Source organism: Corylus avellana, chromosome ca6 (assembly GCF_901000735.1).
Source record: "Corylus avellana chromosome ca6, CavTom2PMs-1.0".
Taxonomy (NCBI): domain Eukaryota; kingdom Viridiplantae; phylum Streptophyta; class Magnoliopsida; order Fagales; family Betulaceae; genus Corylus; species Corylus avellana.
This window is the reverse complement of record NC_081546.1, coordinates 21260989-21269068: the sequence shown is the minus strand read 5'-3', so window position 1 is coordinate 21269068 and position 8080 is coordinate 21260989. Positions and strand designations below refer to the sequence as shown.

Sequence of the window (8080 nt, the reverse complement as noted above, 5' to 3'; positions counted from 1 at the left end):
CAATTTGGTGTATAAATTAATCTCCAAGATATTGGCCAATAGGCTCAAGCTAGTACTCCTACATGTTATTTATGATAATCAGAGCGCCTTCATCCCCGGCGGATTGATCTCTGATAATATTATTGCGGCTTATGAAACTCTCCATTCCATGCACACACGAATGTGGAGTAAAGTAGGCTTTATGGGTATCAAGCAGGATATGAGTAAAGCCTACGACAGAGTGGAGTGGGTTTTTCTGGAGGCTGTTATGTGTAAGATGGAATTTCCGGAGGGATGGATGATATTATTCATGGAATGTGTTTGCACAGTCTCTTATGCTATCCTAGTTAATGGTCAGCTTGTTGGAAATATTAAGCCTTTACGGGGAATTCACCATTGAGACCCGATGTCTCCTTATTTGTTCTTACTATGTGCAGAGGCACTTAACTTAGTTCTCTTTTGACCCAAGTTGAGCGAAAGGGAGCCATTACCGGTGTACCTATGTCCAGAAAGGGCCCCAGATTATGCCATTTGTTCTTCGCAGATGATAGTTTAATCTTCTACAAGGCAAATTCGGTGGAATGGAGGAGGTTAACGAAGCTGCTGGAGAAAGATGAAGCGGCATCAGGGTAGAAACTGAACAAGGAAAAGACATCTATTTTCTTTAGCCGCAATACAACTCCGGAGAAGCAGGCTGAGATTTCACAATTATAGGGTTTACAAACAACTCAACACTATGACAAGTACTTGGGACTTACGACAGTGGTGGGGAAATCACGGTCACAGGCTTCAAAAGTATTAAGGATAGAGTATGGACATGCCTCAACAATTGGAAGACGAAGTTTTTATCATAAGCTGGGAAAGAGATCCTAATTAAGGCGATAGCTCAGGCAATACCTACTTATTGCATGAGTGTTTTTTAGCTCCTGATTGTTTTGTTCAAAGAAATTCAAGGGATGATGTAGCGATTTTGGTGGGGGCACAAAGAGAATACATCAAAAATACTGTTGGATGAGTTGGAAAAAAATGGGTACTTCAAAGTCCAATGGAGGTTTGGGGTTTCGTGACTTGGTGGCTTTTAACAAAGCACTTTTTGCAAAACAAATATGGCGATTATTGCAGTGTTCGAAGTCTTTGGCAGCAAGAATTCTCAAGGCCAAGTACTATCCATCTTGTACAATTTTGGAGGCAGGAATGGGAAACAGGCCTTCCTTTGCTTGGCAAAGCTTAATGGTAGCACAACATGCTTTACAAAACAGACTCATATGGAGGGTAAGGGATTGGACGGGATATTAGAGTATGGGGAGATAAATGGATCCCGACTCCAACTTCTTTTCAAGTACAATCTTCGAGAGGTAGCCTAGATGTACAGACATGGGTTGCTGAGCTAATAGATCCCGACACCAAGCAATGGAGAGCTGATAAGTTCGATGAGATGTTCCTACCAAATGAAGCTTTGGTGATTAAAGCTATCCCCATTACTCCCCTACCGGTTAAGGATCGATTAATATGACGATGCACAAAAAATGGGGTTTTTTCTGTCAAAAGCGCCTATAACCTGGAGATGGAAAACTAGGCCAAAAAGCGCAGTGGATGCTCTGTGACAAACTATAGCAACGAAATGTGGAAGATTTGTTGGAAAATGCAGGTCCCTAACATGGCCAAGATGTTTATGTGGAGAGCATTAAATATCCTCCTTCTTACTAAGGTTAACTTGGCTAAAAAAGGTGTGAGCCAAAGTAAAGTATGTCCTATCTGTGAGGTAGAGGAGGAGACGGTTGTGCACATATTATGGAGCTGTTCCTCGTCGTCAGATGTATGGGGAGGTGGTCCAGCTAAAATTCAAAAAGGTGGTTGCACTGGTATCGATTTCCTCAATGTTGTTAGGATGGTGCTAGATCGATGTGACAGTAAGGCGTTTGAGCGTTTTGCTGTTACGGCGAGGCGTATATGGCTCGAACGTAACTCTGTGGTTCATGGGGAAATCTTTACCCACCCCACCCAACTTCTACCTGAAGCACAAACATCTTTGGATGATTTCCAGAGGGCAAACCAAGGAGAGAGGTTGGTAGACCCTCCTGCACTGGAACGTAATATTCCTAAGTGGCTTCCTGATGTACAAATTTAATTGTACTCACAAGCGCACGAGTCATTTGCAATAAAGTGTGTTCAAGTGCGAGGTCGATCCACAAGGATTTGTGGTTGCAAAAACCAATTTCTAATTTAAACTAAATTATGTTTTAACCTAGTTTCGAAGTTTGTGATTTTGTCGTGCAAAATAAAACATAAACTAAAGAAAATGATGAAATCAAATGGTAGAAAACACTAAGGTTTCAAAATTCACTTCGCCAAATCTTAACTCTATATTCTTGTATTTGCTCATACAACCGACAAACTATTATGCTCAAAATGTTGTTCGATGTTTTACAAAAATATAGTTTAAATCATTCAATGAATCCACCCATTTTTTACAAATCACAACAAATATCTAATTGAAATTAAATCATCCTATGTATCCGTTTGATTAACGAATCACAACGGATATCCGATTTCAATTGAATGATTTGATGTATCCAAAGAATGAAACACATTAAATATCCAACTCCAACACATAATAGTTCAAAACATTCAATTAAAAGATATAAATCAACCAATTGAATGGAAAACTACAACATTCTTATTCAAAGTCAGTATTGTATGAACAAAATACGAGAATATACGAGTTTATCAATGACGAAGCATCATCTTCAACCTTAGTGGAAGGATTTAGCCTCTCATGACTAAACACAACATCATGAATTCAGTTGAAAACATAAAATTAATCACACTTACAAAAGAACGCAAAATGGGAGCTCGAAAACCGTGAAAATTCCACAATAGTCAGAGAACGGCACCTCCAAATTCATGTTTTACAAGAGAAAAATGTGTTATTTATAACCTAAACTAGGGTTTTGGTGCTGCCAGGTTAGAGCGAGTGCACTCGATCGCACCATAGGTGTGCTCGAGTGCACTCGGGATTTCATCAGATCTTCTGTGGTGCAGGCGTGCGCTCGAGCGTGCCTTGCATGGGCTTGAGCGCAGTGTGCCCGATCGCTAGACTGTGCGCTCAATCGCTCTTCTAGAGGACTTCAACTTCCTTGCAATTCCCACCTTCAAGCCACAATTTTCTCTCAATGACCTGCAAAACACTAAAACACCAAAACTATCCAAAAAAATCAGAAAATAACAAAACTAAGAGCTTAACAAACATAAGTTAAGTCGCTCAAATATACAATATTTGACACTCATCACTTCCCCCATCTGCGGACGTAATAAAGATGAACTAGGATGCCCCAGTGAATGTAAAGGAGGGACGTATTGGTTTGGGCCTTATTGCCAGGAATTCGAATGGGGACTTTGTGGCGGCAAGGAGCTTAACAAAGGAGTTTAGGGTGGATCCTAATACAGTGGAAGCATTTGCAGCCCTGAGTGCTATTCTCTTTTGTAAGGAATTGGGCTTGGATGCAATAGTAGTCATTAAAGCTATTGATGTAGAAGGACCAAGCTGCAGTTGCTTTGGGCATTTTATTGAAGGCATTCACCTAGCTATGAGAAGAATGAAGAGTGTTAAATTTGCCCATGTTTTGAGGGATGCCAATGTTGCTGCTCACATGTTAGCAAAGTAGGCTACCGCCCATGTCACAAACGCTACCTGGTTGGAGAATATTCCACCAAGTATTTGTGATATTGTAAGTAAGGAACACACCCTTTCTACTGTGTGATCCATAGATCGTTTTATTACAGTTTAATGAATACAAGTATTCGTTTCAAAAAAAAAAAAAAAAGGCTAAAGGTTCAATTAATAAGATTAATTATATAATTTTAATTTACAATAGCGGTATAATTAATGAACTTCTATTAGCAAGTAATTATTAATGGATTCGGCTTACTTGCAGTACACAAAACTACTGCATATTTGCAGTAGTTTTGTCTACCGACCAGTATTTCGCCCAAGGGTTTTTTTAACCCTTAGAAGAAATCCACCGTGAAACTATCCTGAATTAAAATAAAATAAAAAAAGTAAATAAACTACCGTTAATTAAAAAAAATAAAAAAATAAAAAGGTCATTATCTTTTTCACCTATCAACTACAACACATTGTCATTTTGCCCCCATAAACGCCAACTATACCACCCGACCTTATCAAACTACCATTTTGTATCCAAAAGCCCCATTCCGTAAGTCAAATGGATTAAAAAAGACGGTCAACAATTTTAATTTTTTTCTTCCAATATAAAAATATAAAAATTATTTTTATAAAAAAAATCTAGAGGTGGCTAGGGGTGGCGGCCCATTGGGGTGGCTGCCGATTGGGGGAGAGGGTGGCCAGCGAGCCACCCCTAGAGGTAGCTAGGGGTGGCTCGCTGCCACCCCTAGCCCATGGAGGCTGGGGTGGCCGCGCGCCACCCCTAGATATGGCTGGTGGTGGTTGTCGGGGGTGGCCCAACAGCCACCCCACCTTAGGGGTGGCAAGCGAGCCACCCCTGGATGGCCATATTTTTTGTTTTTCTTTTTTTAAAAAAAAAATTTAATTTATATATTTATATTTTTTGTTTTTATTTTTTAGTTGGGGGTATTTCTGTCATTTAATTAGATTTAGCATTTAAAAGAGAATATTTGTCTATTTTAACCCCCTTTGACTAATGGGAAGGGGGCTTTTGGGTACAAAATGATAGTTTGATAAGGTCGGGTGATACAGTTGGCAGTTTATGATGGCAAAATGATAATGCGTTGTAGTTAATGGGGGAAAAAATAATTACCCATAGAATAAACTACCATGAATTAAAATAAACTACGTTAAGTCTATTTGTGTTTTTTTTCTTCTCTCTTTGGCCATGACCTCCCATTCAAAACAAATAATTCTCTTTTCTTTTTGGGACCAAAGCGACTCGAAGCTTCTTTGATTGGAGGACCAAAAAGAAGCCTCTTCTTCTGAATCTGTTTCTTCCTCTTGAAATTCTGAATCTATTTCTTTAATTTCCTCTTCTCTTCCTATCTTCCACTGAAATTCCTATTTTCTAATTCTTCTTCTTCTTCTGAATCTGTGTCTTCCTCTTGAAATTCTGAATCTGTTTCTTATATAATTTCCTCTTCTCTTCATGTCTTCCACCGAAATTCCCCTTTTTCTTGGGAAGTTTCAAGAGGGAAGTAGAGAGACGGAGAGACACAAAGCTTTCTCTTTCTCAAAGGCTGAATTTCGTACTTTCATAGCCACCCATGCCACGTCTAGCTATAAAAAAAACAAAACCACTCTACATCTTGACACATGACTATCATAGTATCAACATATCTCAAATGTTTTGGAGTTTGATAACATAACCCTGATGAAGACATAAAAAGAGAGAAGAAAAAACACACAAGGAAAATGATAGGCTTACAAATACATTTTACCAAAAAACTTTTACAAACTGATGTGACACAACATAATTGGGTTTCTCAAAATTTAAATTTATCTCATATCCAAATTTCACTAACAATCTAGAATGAGACCCCCTTACACATAGCAACTTTGCTTGGCCACCTAGAATTTTGTAAAGTCCCTTGTCAGCAAGAAACCTAAACTTGCGGAAGAGGTGGACTCGCTCGGACGAACCCCTCTTCACTTGGCTTCTGCTGAGGGCCACACAGAGATTGTACAAGCATTGTTGCAAGCAAATGCAGATGTTTGCTTAGCTCATGATCAAGATGGGAGAATTCCTCTCCACTTAGCTGCATTGAGAGGACGAATAGAGATCATAAAAGAGTTAATTATTGCTCGACGAGAGTCCATCCAATTGAATGATCTCAATGGAGACAATATATTGCACTTGTGTGTTTTTGATATAGTCATCTGGATGCTTTAACGCTGCTAGTGGAATCAGCTGATTGTGATGAATTGCTCAACTCCAAAGACCACGATGGTAACTCCATATTGCATTTAGCTGTGATGTTCAAAGAAATGAAGGTGCGTTAGCAATATCTCTATGGCTACTCTCCTAGAATTTTTTTTTTTTTTTTTGCTTGTACGAAAGTTTATTTGTATTTATAAATTAGTACTCAATGTTTAAAATTGGAAGAAGATATATTTGTAGAATAAGTAAAAAAAAAATCATTTAATGTGGCTAAATTAAATTTATTTGGTTTTTTTCTTTTCTTTTTTTTGGTTGAAGTGCTTTTAAAGTTTGTCGCAGTATAGTTGGATGAAACAATAGTGTTGTGTTTGTGCAGGCCATAAAGTACTTACTTTCGTTGGTGGAAATAAAAAAAGAGGCTAATTCCATGAACAAAACTAGTTATACAGCTTTAGATGTCTTAGAGATCCGTCCAAGAGATTTTAAATGTTTTGAAATCCAAAACATTTTAAAGGAAGCCGGTGTCAGAAGATCTACTGATCTAAATTCTTCCCTACCACTAACACTGAGTGGTATTGTTACTATTGATGAAGCAGGACTAGCACAGTCTAAGCAACCAGCTCGATCAAGGTTTAGAATATGTTGGGAGTATGATTGTTCGTCATTAGTAAAACACTTGAACAACCAGGAAAATTGGATCGAGTAAACACGTGGCACATTGATGGTAGTTGCCACTATGATTGCAAGCATGGCTTTCCAAGCTGGGATCAATCCACCAGGTGGCGTTTGGCAACAAAATACATCTAATTCCACCAATGGTTTCAACTGTGGGGTATATGATAATTGTGCAGCCGGCACAACAGTTTTATCTTATTCCAAATTTTCAAATGAGTACTCATTCTTCATATCTTGCAAATACCGCCTCTTTCATTACATCTGTATGCGTCATAGTTTTGGTCATTAGTGGATTTCCTCTTACGACCAACTTCTTTATGTGGTTTTTGACGTTATCCATGAGTATCTCAGTCGTGTCCATGACACTTGCCTATCTATATGCAGTGACTTTGGTGACCCAGTCTGAACTTTCATATAGTTTTTTCAAGTTGGACCTAATACTACAATTGATTGGAATTGTTAGTTCTTGTGTTGGCTTAATTCAGTTTCAAAATGCAGAGGCTCCTGTTTATAGGCTCAAACACTAATATAGAATGCTCAGAATCCAATCTCCACCGTTCATAATGTAGATTCATGTGTTATGAACGTCCCTTCAAAATTTCAGCTCAATCGGACCACAAACGCCGATCGATCGGAGCTATTGATCAAGGCTGGACAGCATTTCCAAAATGTTGTTTCACTCATTGCATGCCCTGTCCGGACAGGCCTTCCCCGGGTCTGGACCGCATTTCCAGAAACTCTATTTCTGCTCCACAAAGCTCTGTCCGGACAGCCCATTAACCTGTTCGGACACCCCATAAATTTTAGGCCCAAAAACGTGATTTTAAGTGAGTTAGGTCTAGGGTTTTGTCGGGGGTATATATACATCATTATAGAAGAGAGAGGCACGAATTTTCACCCCCAGAGAGTTCGTGTAAGGCTGTGCTTGAGTGATTATTTTGTTGTGAGCCAAATTGATTCCTCTTAGAGGATTTTTGTTAGTTTTGATTGTGTGCTTAATTGAAGTCTATCGGAAGGGTCCGGTAAAGGAGAATCACGTTGAAGAAGATTGTGAGCGAGGAGACAAGTTGGAGGCTTGTCGATCTTATAGAGCCAAGGTCTTGCAAAGGGTTGTAAGTGTTCCTAGTGTCTGTAATCTCTGGATAATCTTTTGATCGTGATTTCCTGGGTTTGGCTGCCCCGGAGAGGTTTTACTTTTAGTGCATTTTCTAAAAGTTTTCCTCTTCGTCACCAAAATCTTTGTGGTTGATTTTACTTGTTTTTGGTGATTGTTTGCTTAGATTTAAATATCTGTTAATTCCGCATAAAATTGTGATATTATCTGTTTAGAGTTTTTCAATTGGTATTAGAGCGGGTTCTCTCCGTGAAGGATTAAATTCCAGGGTGATCTTTGTTTCTTGTTTAAGATGTCTCAAACCCTTAACACCGTGCCTCATTTTGATGGATCAAAGTATGGCTATTGGAAGTCCCGTATGAGATTTTTCTTCAAATCTATTGATGTTTGGCATGTCATTGAATCTGGATTTAAAGCTCCAGATAAGCCAACAGTTGAATGG

At 38.8% G+C, this 8080-nt stretch overlaps 1 pseudogene; it reads left to right on the top strand.

Annotated features, from left to right (window-relative positions):
- The first annotated feature begins 1085 nt into the window (after positions 1-1085).
- On the top strand, positions 1086-6813 carry LOC132185358 (ankyrin repeat-containing protein At2g01680-like; annotated as a pseudogene).
- Positions 6814-8080: the final 1267 nt, after the last annotated feature.